Genomic DNA, 13,724 nt, shown 5'->3' on the forward strand with positions numbered 1-13,724 from the left:
GTTTCCCAGACCACGGAATACTAAACATCTTGGGAAACTGAGAGACCTGGCATATGTGCTTGCTAAAAGAAGGATTGCCATGGGCTGGAAGCACAGCCACAAGCCACGGGTTGAGGTATGGTGGCGGGACTTGCAAAAATGGGCGGAGGCTGAAATGGTGGTGTGGCAGGAGGCATGTAGCAAGTGCTGGGAAGAAGAAGTGGGTAACCTGATGGCTTGGAGAATGTTAATAACAGGACTGTTTGGCGCAGTAGTGGATTCTGCAGCTTCGGAAGGAAGCGATACCCAGCCACACGCAGCGGATACAGAACGAGAAACGCAAATAAGCTCTTGAGGGAGGGGGCATTTGGGGAGCAGTAACGTGCGTTAATTGATGTTCACGAGTCGGTTCTAAATAATGCTGCAAGTTTGGTTTGTATTGTTTATTTGTTTTCAAAATAATAAAAAAAATATTTTAAAAAAAAAAAAGTCATGAGTATTTACCCCTGATGTGGCAAAAGAGTTTGCAATCCTGGACACTATTGCAATTTTCCCCTAATTGTGGCTGCTTTTCAGGGTACTGTTAAAGTAGACACATGTGGGTGGACATCATAACTTTTCTTCAGAGGGCGGATGCAATTGTTTTGTTTTTAGATTGGCAAGCTTGCTCAAGTATTTGGCTACCAGGATTGACTCAGGCTGTCATTTTTGCAGTGCAGACGCTTAGACGCAAGACCACAAGCACTTGTTTCGTATTGGGATTTTGTTTACCAGGGAATATTTCATGACAGATTGCTGGGTTTAAAAGGTGAGCACCTTTTATATTTTGCCAGAATATTTATTGGTACATTTCCTCTCTCAGGTAATTTTTCTGGTGTTCATTACTTTTTTTAAAAGCCCAATGCTATTTTGTCTTGCACACTTTCTTCTAAGGAGAAGGTCAATTGAACTGCATTTGTATATTTCATTTACAAATATATGGTTACTTACTGTGCGTATATTTATAGGTGACAGCTTTTGATTTTTGTGATAGGGGCAAAAGTACCTGGGCGTATATAATTCTTGCAGCTGATCGTGGGTAATAATGCCACAATTGTACACTTTTTGCCTAACATAGTTCTATAAGGATTTATATATTTGAGTAACACTATGGTAGGTGTAATTTTCAAGTCATCTCTATAAAGCAGAATATTGTTGAAAGCCAGACAAGGGGGTGAGGATGGCAAATTATGAGAGGGCAAGTAAGTCATGAGTATTTACCCATGATGTGGCAAAAGAGTTTGCAATCCTGGACACTGGTGCAATTTTCCCCTAATTGTGGCTGCTTTTCAGGGTACTGTTAAAGGAGACACATGTATCGTAACTTTTCTTCAGAGGGCGGACACAATTGTTTTTTTTTTTAGATTGGCAAGCTTGCTCAAGTATTTGGCTACAGGATTTGACTCAGGCTGTCATTTTTGCAGTGCAGATGCTTAGACGCAAGACCACAAGCACTTGTTTCATATTGGGATTTTGTTTACCAGGGAATATTTCATGACAGATTGCTGGGTTTAAAAGGTGAGCACCTTTTATATTGTGCCAGAATATGTATTGGAACATTTCCTCTCTCAGGTAATGTTTCTGGTGTTCATTACTTTTTTAAAAAGTCTAATGCTATTTTGTCTTGCACACTTTCTTCTAAGGGGAAGGTCAAATGAACTACATTTGTATATTTCACTTTAAGGTCTATGTTGACTTAATGTGCATATATTCATGGGTGCAATCTTTTGATTTTCGCTATGTGAGCAGAAGGTACCTGGGCATATGTTATTCTTGCAGCCGGTCATTTGTTTTCTGTTTCTATGCTGCTTAAATGTTTTTTATTTGGAGTTGTGCAATGTATCACAACAGCCCCCAAGAGACCCGCCATAAAACAAGGGAATTGGAGCACGCTGCTTAACCAAAGTGTGCAGCCCATGGCTATGTAATCTCACTGTGCATTGCCCAAAAACATTGTGAGTTCTCAAAGCCTGCAATCTTTTGTACATAACAAATACCACTGTAAAAACAAGACAAACTCAGTTTGTGATTGATGAACGTCCTTGAGCGATGGTTTGCAAGAGTTTTAAAATATAGAGTGGCCGTGCCCACCGGCGCCATGGCTAGTGGTTTGGCAGTGTTTGGCCGTGCCCACCAAGCATGGCTGGAGGTCTTGGCTAGTGGTCTGGTAGCGTTTTAAAATGGGCAGTGGGCACGACCAAAGTCTGTGCACACTGGCCATGGGCGAAGGCCATGTTTGTGGTCTGGAAGCATTCTAAAAATCTATGGAATAACAAAACCCTTGAAATTCAAGAAAAACACTTTAGTTGCAGGGGATGTTAATGTGAGCAATACATTGTAACAAAACCTTTCAAATTCAAGGAAAAACTATAGTTGTAGAGACGTTAAGATGAGAACCTAATGCAACAAAACCCCTGAAATTCAGCTAAAGCCACCTTAACTTTGCACCCCCTGTTGCGTAGCATATGACTCCAATGATGACTTCACAGATAACATCAATGATGACATCACTGGTGACAACACTATTTACATTGTATATAACTGATTACATCAATAATGGAATTAGACGTAACATCATGTATATGTTAGCTCATGAAAATGTTGATTCCCTTAATAACATTTTAGGCTGTGGACTTGGTAATGATAAAGGCTGTGGTCGCTGACCAGCACCAAAGGTCATAGCTAGTGGTCAGTTAGTGGAAAAAAATATCAATGTCCATGGCTAAAAGCCATACCTAGTAGCCCATCAATATTTTAAAATATGCAGTGGGAAACGTTGAAAGCTGTAGTCAGTGGCCATGGCTAAAGGCCATAGATAGTGTCCATTAATATGTCTGAATATAAAGTCTGCGCAGCAAAAGGCTAGTATTGTGTAGAAGACCGTGACTAGTGGCTGGTTAGTGTATGTAACATACAGTGGGCATGGCCGAAGCCCATCACTATTAGCTGTTTAGTGTTGTATAATAGACAGTGGCCACGGCCGAAGGCCATCACTTATTGTATTTTTCTTATTTTAAAATATAAAGTGGACATGGCCAAAAGATGTACAAACTGCTCAAGGTCAAAGCTCATGGGTAGTGGTCCATTTATATGTTAGTATATATAGTAGGCACAACCAAAGATTGTGGCCACTGGCCACTATTGGGCTAAAGTCCATGGCTAGTGGCTGACCAGTGTATATAATATACAGTGGACACGGTTGAAAGCTCTATCCTCTGGTAAAGGCCAAAATCTATGGTTGGTAGCCTGTTAGTGTTTTAAAATATTCAGTGCACATGGGTGAAGTTTGTGACCACAGTCCATAAATGAAGGTCATGACTAGTACCCATTCATGTGTTCAAATATATTTGGCCATGCACACTGACCATGGCTGAAGGTCTTGCTTAATGCCAGTTACTGTTGTAATGTAATTAGTGATGTCATCACTGATGTCATCGGTGATGTCATTATTGTGTTCATAGGATGCGCAACAAGGGGGGAGCAAAGTTAAGGTGGCTTTAGCTGAATTTTAGGGGTTTTTTGTGTTAATTTCTCACCTTAACGTCCCTGCAACTAAGGTGTTTTCCTTGAACGGTAAATTGCAGTGTTGTCCTTGTTCTTGGGTATCAACCTAAACAATACAGTCAGGGTTTCTTTGCAATTTTACATGTAAACGTCCTCCTACCCCTCTGCTGTACTGAAGTTGCAGGTGGTGTTACTTCATGTTTGTGTTGCCTGCAGTAAGCTTCAATGCCCTCTTACAAAACATTTGCACCAGTGCAATTAACACTAGGGAAAATAAATTGCCCTACTGCAAAAACATTCTTTAAGTGCATTTTTACTGTAGTGCAAAAATGCAAGATACCCTGGTCTGCAGTGTGACAATGTTTACACTAGTGATAATTGCACTTGCACTGGTGCAAAGTTTCTTTAATAACACTAGTGTGGAGTGCGTGGAACCGATTGGAGTGCGTGGAGCGGACTGGAGTGCGTGGAGCGGACTAGAGTGCGTGGAGCGGACTGGAGTGCATAGAATTGCACGACTTACATGGAATGGTTTGGAATTCATGGAAAGTTTGAAGAGCAAGTAACCCACCATATCACATCACCACGCTTACTCTGTTCTTTACACCACCATTCACCTAGAACACAGAGATACTATGACACCATTCGGTATAACTGTTCTCATACCAATATCTGCCTCATACTCCCCATCACTCTAACTAAACACTGCAGGTTACACCCCCCCCAGACAGGCGTTCTCCTCAGGCTTAACACAGCCACAATGGGTCTGGATAAATCCTACCAGAACGAACACATTCTCTTGATCTTTCAACCACCACACCTACCGCTAAGAAGCAGCTATTACACAAATAGCACACCAGCTGCACACATATCCGGTGCTCACACGCACCTTTGACTCTCTCTACTCTCTCTACTGACCTGAACTTCGGTTCCCAAGGGTGTTCAACCTACCAGCGCCTTCAGACCATACCAATGGTATATAAGGCGCTATATAAATGCAAAGTAACATAACATAACACTAGACACAGAAGATTCGCACCCACAAAGCCATCTTAAGCGCCCACATGCGTGCATCAGATTCTTTAGTGTGGCATCACTCATATGTTACCGCATGAGCAAGGCCGAGTGCCATACACGATAACATACACATTGCACACATGCTCTTTCTTTAACTGAATTCAAGTTTTATGTTCTTTAGCAGTGGCCAATGATGGTATTTTACTAGTTAATGGGACTATTCAGGGATTATTCTGTAGGTGTTTAAGGGTCTGTGTATTTAATACAAGATTTACGACTGTAGTAGTAGTGTGTGTGTTAAGTCATGTGTGTACATGTACTGGCAACATGATCCTATTTTCAAAACGTGCTTCCGAACAATGTGTTCCCCCATGCTTAGATGCACAGCATACCACGAATTCACTAGTTAAGGGCCTGGACAGTGATTCTTGAAACGGTGCTATAAGGGTCGGTTCCATGACATAGCAATCTGGCAAATCACTCTTGTGAGTGATAGTGGGTCAAGGAAAGTTCATTCCCAATAACACAAATAACAAATCATCGTCACTGAAGGGGCGCGCAGAAAATAAAGTCTGAAAACATCAATAACATCACTCACGCCCTTTAATTATTATTAGCCGGGTAATAGTCATTAATGCTAATGATCCAATGCTTGTGCTGATTTTGTAAAGATCACTTAAGAACAAATAGGGGTCACATGCGCGCCAACCAAATTATATTGCGTTCCGAAGACATTTAATGCAGTATTTGATGACGGTGCCGTTTAATGGTTTTCCCACCTTATCTTAAAACATAAACTCTCGTAAAATGGTAAATCACCATCACAATTGTTCTGCCATAAAACACATTGGCCCCTTGCCTTTTAGTAACTAAAAAAATGTCGTGTAAGGAAATCAGCAAACGTTATTTAAACGAAATGAAGAAAATGCAAACATATAAATATGGACTTAAAACATTTAAGGGACAGGTGCGGTGTGCCCCCCTCGTCTCCAGGCAGATCTCAAAATCAGGGTTTCGTATAAGGAGGATTTTAGTGATCCAGGTCTCAACACCCTGATTAATTACAGATGTGACACCAATGCTTGAAAGGTGGACCCCAAATCGGTCTGGGAGGCTGCTTACCAACAATGAGAAAAATCCTTGTTTTTTTTTATCTGACATTCTGTAGCAGTAAGTTGACTAGATTTCCAAGATGAAAAACCAGAAAAGCCAACAGCATAAAGGAAGGACTACCCGCTCGCAGCCCACACATTTTCTGCCCCCCAACCCCATTCAACACTTCTTCCAGCACCGCTCCTTTATATACATAATCTATAATACATAATGTAAATTGTGCAGTTTTGGCTGTGAATCTTAGCATGATAATTAAAAACGGGCTTTTGCTCTGATTGATATTATAGGGCTTGCTTTTCAATCCTTTCCAATCCAGTCTCTGTGGCACAATCAGCGGTGTGGTTGTAGCTAGAAGGTTGGGGTTTCGAGCACCAATTCAGAAAGTGTTGCAATATTTATTGAGGTTATAATTGTTGCCACTGGCCCTTTGCCCAAAACCAGGACAATGGCCCTCATTACGGGTCCGGCGGTAACCATGCCGGTAAAACCGGGAAGTAGCTGCCGGATCCACAATTATTTTACCGCCGTCTGATTTGCCGGAAACACGGGGACATTATAAACCCAGCGATCCGGTAAGTGAAGCGCCGGTAAAATGTTGATCCCGATTCCCATAGAGTCCCATAGGAATCTATGGGAGTGGGGACCACGGAAGCACCGGCACCGTTAATAACGGTGCCGGTGCTTCCGTGAAAGTCTGCGGGCGGGTGCCGTTCCGCCCGCCAGGTTTGACCCTGAAGGGCGGCACGGCACCTGCCCACAGGCTCATAGTTTGTCGATTCCGAAACGGTGCTCGTAAGCTTACCGGAACCATTGTTTCCAGATGAGCAAACTTGTAATGAGGACCAATGTTTTTAATGTAAAATGGTGGACAGTGGGCCCAATTCGGGGACTGTACTGTCAAAACTGGGACGTCTTTTCATCATACGTAGAAGTGCAAGTGGGGGCATTCGAGCACCAGCTTGCCATCCCTCACTTTCACTATGCAGCGGTGGGGGTAGAACTGCCATGGTGGGCTGGGAGGTAAACAAAAGTGGCAGTGGCTGGGAAGGAAAACTGTTGTCCCTGGTTATCTTCAGATCGACAGCCTTTTCAAAAAGCGACTAGCAGAGAAAGGCAACAGGCACGTCGAGAGGTGAAGGAGGAAAGTCACTGGCACCAAGGAGCACCGTTTCCCAACAAAGCACCACACGCTGCAAGCCTGATTTACAAAAGCATTTTCTTTTTTTTTTAACTTTGTTTTTATTGACATCATACATATAAGGTAGGGTGCACGGGCAATCCCTGCCAGCAATACATTGAACAAACATAAATGACAGGTTTTTTTTATCTTTAACTCTTATCCCGCCAACTCCCTCCCACCGCCCCCCCAACTTTTTAAACATACCAGGTCCAGAGGTTATGCAGGTTATAGAAGCTGCAGAGAGAACATTTGGATATCTATGTGTTATTAGTCATACAATTTGACATAGTGGGGTCAGATCGGTTCACAGCAAGTAGGGGGCCCAAACTAGGTCCCTCGGATTAGTGGTGAGAAGTGTGAAATAGAGGCGTTAAGGGTCGTACTTTACAGACACATAGAGATGCAATCGTCGTTAAGGAGCACTGCGGTCCATTCCTGTACAAATTCGGACATGGTATCATTTGTTATCGCAGTGAGTTTTTCATAAGTGAAGATCGACCTAAGTTTACAAAGCCATTCCTCCTTGGATGGAGCTAAGACACTTTTCCATTTTTGGGCTAGTGCTAGCCTCCCTGCCCTCAACATGGCCCCAATGACCCTCGGGAATGCAGGCTGTTCTGTCTCCGGCATAGGAGTACCCAGGAGGATTTCCAGTGGAAGTAAAGTCAGGGAGTACCCCTCTATGTCCTTAATCCAGCTGAGCAGTTCCGACCAGTACACCTGAATGTCCGGGCATTCCCACCACATGTGAAACCAAGTGCCCCTTTGTTGACATACCCTGGGGCAAAAAGGGGACACCTCTTTAAACATTTTAGACAGGGTGGCTGGGGGCGATGTCATGAATGGAGTATCTTAAAGCTATGTTCCATGGCAGCGGTGTACAGTGAACCCGTGAATATAGATTTAAAGATTGCCGTCCATGTGTGGTCGTCCAGCGTCATGCTCAACCTATCTTCCCATATTCGTTTGAAGGGCTGTCTACCCTCCAGATTAGCCATTAACAAGGTGCCATAGAACTTAGACAGAGAGCCTTTCCGGGAGGTGCTTTTAGCTAGGACAGTTTCGAAAGGTGTGAGGGGGCGTTTGAAGTTATCGGCCCACCGAGAGTGGGTCAGGATTCCTTTCAAGCGCAAATATTCAAAGACTGAGGGCGGGTTGTCACCCAATGCCTCAGTCAGCTGGTCATATTCTATGAAACCCTTGTCGCGGGAGAGTTGAGCAACCCTCTCCAGGCCCAAGTCCGACCATGTCTGTGTGTCTCGGAAGCCCCTGGTGCCTAGATCGATCGGGGGACCCCACAGCGATGTTAAAGGGAATGGCCAGGATGACAGCAGCTTGTTGTCCTTATTCGGCTTCCAGACTGCCAGAGGGCTGCTAAGGTTGGGTGCGTTCTGAGGTGGGGGGGAGGCCTTAGGGGGGTCCCATAGCAGGTCCCTGACTTTTTTCGGGTGGGTGTGGACATCCTCAATGAAAGTCCAATATGTCCCCAGGTCATCCCCCATGTGCTCTAACATCACCCGGAGTTGGGCTGCTTTGTAGTAAAGTCTAAAGTCCCGGGAGGCCAAATCCACCATGAGACTTAGGAAGAGTCAAGGTAGAAAATGTGACTATTGTTCTTTTACCGGCCCAGATGAACTGAAGGACTCGGGACTGTAGTGCCTCAAAGAAGGCCTCCGGGATCACCACAGGGAGGGCCGCAAAGAGGTAGAGTAGGCGGGGCAGGATATTAATTTTGACCGTGACCATACGCCCAAACCAAGAGAGTGTGAAGGGTGCCCATCATTTGAGATCACTACTAATCTTGGCCAAGATCCCCGGGAAGTTACATTGATAGAGTTGTGACAGATCCCTGGGAATGGTGGTGCCCAAATACCTGGTGGAAACCCGCTCTATTCTCACTCCCAGTATTTCGGAGTTACCCCCGATGTCATGATCCCAGGGACCCATGGGCAAAATGCTAGACTTGGACGTTTTCACCTTGAGCCCCGAAAAGGTGCCATAGTAGTCTATAAGTCCGAATAATCGGGGTAGAGAGTCCTGAAGGTTAGTCAGGTAGCCCAGGATATCGTCTGCGAACAAGGAGAGTTTAAAGTCGCAATTGTCACATCTAATCCCTGTGATTTCCTGGTCAGCTCTGATCGCTATAGCCAGGGGCTCCATTGCCAAGGCATACAGAAGGGGTGACAAGGGACAGCCCTGACGGGTGCCTCTAGATAGGGCCAGAGGGTCCGAGGTGCCACCATTAACCAAGACTCTCGCCGAGAGACCATTGTAAAGTGCTGAAACCCAGCCACAGAAGTTGTCCCCAGACCCATTTTTCAGAGGACTTTACCCATATAAGGCCACTCGACGCAGTCGAAGGCCTTTTCCGAATCTAATGAAAGGAGATAGCCTTCCACCCCCTGCCTTGAAGCCTCATGCATAAGATCCAGGGTCTTCCATATGTTATCTGATCCCTGGCGTCCGGAAAAAAGCCCACTTCATCTCTGTGTACTAGGGAAGGGAGGAGTCTCACCAGTCTGTTTGCTAAAAGTTTGGCCAGTATCTTTACATCGGCGTTGAGGAGGGATATAGGGCAGTATGATTGGCACTGAGAGGGGTCCTTCCCTTCCTTGGGGAGCAGTACTATCACAGCGGACATCATCGTGGGTGGAAGGGAGCCCAGTTCCAGTGCCGAGTTAAACATCCTGGCCATAAACGGGGCCAACATAGACCGGTAGGTCTTGTAAAACTTAACAGTGTACCCATCATCCCCCGGGGCTGTTCCACTCTTCAAAGAGGATATGGTGTCTATTATCACTTGTGGGGTTATGGGAAGTTCTAGTGTTTCTGCCTTGTCGGGAGAGAGGCCCGGGATCGGGAGGGAGTCCAGGAAGCCGTCTATTTCGGTCCCGTACCCTGCGTACTCCAAGCAATACAGCCGTTCATAATATTGTCTGAATTGCTCAGCTATTTTACTGTCTCTCACGGTCGATTCCCCTTCCGGGGTGCGAATGGAATTCACCCTCCTACTATTTCTAAGCTCGTGGAGCCTCCAAGCTAGTATCTTATCCGCTTTTTCCCCCTTTTCCATGTATTTCTGTTTCAGGAAAGACAGCTTCCTTTCCGTTTGTCCCACCTGGAGGTCCGCCAGCTTAGAGCGCAATCTTTGTAGCTCCTCCCATTGTCCGGGGAACATCTGCGTTTTCAGTTTCCCCCCCGGTTGGATAGTGTCTATCTTTTTCCTCAATAGTTTCTCCTCGTGGCCCCTCTCCCTCTTTTTTCTCGAACCTATCTCGATAAGGATGCCCCTAATGGTTGCCTTGAATGCCTCCCAAACACCCATGACGCCAACCTCCCCATTGTCATTGGCAGAGAAGTAATCTTTTACTTGTAAAAGGGTTTGGCGTACTTCCTTATCATGCAGGAGGCGGTCGTTGCACCTCCACAGGGATCCGGATGCAGGGGCAGGGGGAATACCCATTTTTATTCTAACCAAATCGTGGTCCGACCAAGGGACAATTTCCACCCCCGAGTCCGTGACCTCACCCCGAAGCGTGGAGTCAACCAGAATGTAATCGATACGGGAGAATGTGGCATGAGGCTTTGAGTGGAAGGTAAAGTCAGGGTCTCGGGCTTGCTTAATGGGGTGCGTATCACTCAAGCCCAGTTCTCCATTGACTTCTTGGAAAGCTTCTGCCAGTTTTTTATGGAGACGCAAGTTTGGACATGGATTTACTGACTTCCTATCCCTCTCGGGGCAAAGAACCATGTTAAAGTCCCCACCTACCAATAGGGTGCCCTCGGAGAAAGCCACAATTTTCTCTTTCATCCCCTCCTAGAAGCTATCCTGTGCCTCGTTTGGAGCAAATATACAAACCAGGGTGAACAGCCGGCCCCTCACCTCCCCCTTGACCATAATATATCGTCCTTCCGGGTCCGACTTCTGAGCTTTGGCCACGAAATGGGCCCCGGGAGAGACCAGGAGGGCCACTCCGTGTTTTTTAGCCCGGAAGGACGCCACATACACCTGATCAATGTTTTTAGCCCTTAGCTTAGGTTCCTTGCCCTGAACCCAGTGAGTTTCTTGTACAAATAGGAAATGAAGCCGGAGCCTTGAAAATTCTCTCACCACCAATGACCTTTTTGTAGGTGAGTTAAGCCCACGTACGTTTAACGACCCCACTGTCAAGAATTGGAGCGGATCATCCATCAAAGCGATGGTAAAGGCTCATGGCTCCCTCCGTCGAGCGTGAAATGTCAATGCTCACGCAGAACTTCCGCACCCTGCTGATAGCCAGAAACAATTCTATAAGTGCAAAATAGACCTGAAAACCTGGCGTGACCCAACTAAATCCCCAATGAACAAACCCCAACTTTTTCCTCCACCCTCCCCCCTCCCCCCTGAACGCCTGGTTGATTAGCGGCTTCATCTTGTCGCCAATCCAGGCCACCATTGTCTCCCCCCTCCGGGCTCCTAAACTCTTCAAAATCAACAACTCGAGCCCCCCCACCCCCTTGTCCATACCAGTCCATAAACAGTTGCGTCGCATCCCCACTCACAGAATCGAGTACACGCTTGATCGTCGAGCTCCCTGGGGCTCTTCAAGTGTTGGGCAGATCCGGGGATGCCGGAGCCACTCTTCGGAATTTCCTGTGGTCTCTTACCTTACGCCTTTTCTGTGGAGCCCTCGTCCGCCCGGGCCAGCTGGGGCTCTCTCGCATTCTTGCTTGCCCACTTCCATATTTGGATCATCCAGGAGCTCCCCCGACACCCTGCGAATATCGTCCTCCGTGACCAGGGAATACTTGTAGCTGTCTAGCTCAAAGGAAAGTGAAAAAGGGTATCCCCACCTATATCTGACCCCTTTGGTCTGGAGCATTTTTGTCAGCGGGGAGCAGAGCTGACGTCTCGCCAGGGTGAAGGCAGACAGATCCTGATACACCGAGATATGGGCCCCCTCCCAGTCCACTGGGCCTTTCTTGCAGGCCAGTTCAAGAATTTTACTTTTCTCCGCAAAGTAGTGGAATCGTACTAGAATGGACCTGGGGCCTCTGTTGGCTGCACCTGCTCTATGGGCTCTATCAATAGTCGGTTCGTTCGTGTTAGCCCCTTCAAAGAGTGATCCCACCACCGCGTTAACAGCTTTTATAATGTCTGCTTGCATTTCACCCTCACGCTGCGGGAAGCCTAAAAAGCGCAGGTTACAGCGACGTTCCCTGTTCTCCAAATCGTCAAGCTTTAGGGAACATTTCTCTTTCCTCCTCTCGAGCTCCACCAAGCGCATGTCAAATTGCGTCTCAAAGATGTCATTCGAGGCCGTATTGTTTTCCAGTGCTTAAACCCTGTCATCTATATTGTGCACTTTTTTGTCCAAGGTGTCCAGACGTAGTGCTATTTCCACTCTGAAGCCTCTGATCTCCTCGAGGAGGGCGGCCATACCCTTGGTGACCGTGCTAGTGTCTGTTAGTTCCTGATGCGTCGAGGTCGCCATCTCAGAGAGAGTCGGGGGGCCAGGGGCCAAATGTCGGAATTTCTGCAGGGATTCTTTCCAGTTTATAGGCCTCCCCCGGATCTTCACCACTCCACGGGGTCCACCTCTAAAAGCCCCAAGTCTAATGCACACCGCCGCCGTGCCACGATACGACTCTGAAAAGGTCCTGCCTGCCTGCCGTCCAGGCCCTGTGCTCACTGTTAGGGTGGGGGGTTGTTTAGGCCTGTTCTCCGGTTCTAAGCCAGTGGGGGCCTGTTCCCCCCTGTCCCAACGTTGGGTCCAGTCGCATATGCACGGGCAGTCCCTGGAGGGGAGTGTTCACTGATGTGGGGTGAGGCGGAGACCTAACAGCAATTGTCCGGGGGGCGGCTCTCTTTGCCCCTAATATAAAGCAGCACTTTAGGGCAGCCTCTCACCTCATGGGGGCTCTGGTGCCCCCTCGGCATGTCTCCCGATCCACCGCCAGATCCAGGGAGGGCCCGAAGCGGGGGGGATGGGTGGACTGCTGTGGGCACCCCTTGGGGGGGCGCCCGCTCTTCCAAGTCGCCGGATGGGGCCTCTGCTCTCGCTGGTCTCCGATGAGGGCTGGCCCCCTGGGAGAAGCGGGGACCGGGGATGCCGCGGGGGCAAACCAGCTCTCCAATGGGCCCTCCTGGGCCGGATCCACTGAGCGCCGAAGCCCGGGGGCGCAGCGCAAGCCACCGAGCCCGGTGTGCCGCTCCGGGGTGCAGCCCCAATGGCGGGAAGCAGCCCAAGGCGTCGTGCAGCCCTGCTTGGGCTCTGTGGGGCACGGGAGACCGCTGCAGTCAAGTTTGGGGGGGCTGCTCTCCCCACGCTGTCCGATGAAGCCGCAGGCCTCACCTTAGCTGCGGATCTCTGTTGTTTTTGTGCGGAGCCGCGACGCCGGGGGAGGCAGGGCTCTCCCTCCCTCCTGTCTTCGAGGGCTCACTGCGCAGCGAAGGCGCCACGTCGGGCGACCGGAGTTGGGGTATTCAGGTGCCCCACGGTGTTAGAAGGCTGCGGTGGGGTTCGGCATATCACTCCGGGGGGTTCTGGGGGCCTCAAGTCCCAATGACGGCACCCTTCGATGGAGACGAGAGGAGATGCGTCAGTGCATCTCTGCGCCCCCTGGTGGTTCTCCACAAAAGCATTTTCTAATGGGAAAATCAGGCCCCGTGTTTGTTTGATCTTGCCCTCAAGCACAGTTGTAGGAATACACCAAAGCGGGACATGAAAGGGTGTAGACACACTTTACTAATTCTCATGGCACAGGTTCTCTGGCACAGAACGTCTGGGTTTATATTTACAGAAACTTCCCACCCGAACAAAGACACATTTGCAAGATATTGGTAGCAGGGCAAGCACTGTGCAGGTGCACAAAATAGTCTTTCAATATCTTTTTTTACAACAGAGCAATG

This window comes from Ambystoma mexicanum, chromosome 7q (genome assembly GCF_040938575.1).
Source record: "Ambystoma mexicanum isolate Mex_15411 chromosome 7q, UKY_AmexF1_1, whole genome shotgun sequence".
NCBI lineage: Eukaryota > Metazoa > Chordata > Amphibia > Caudata > Ambystomatidae > Ambystoma > Ambystoma mexicanum.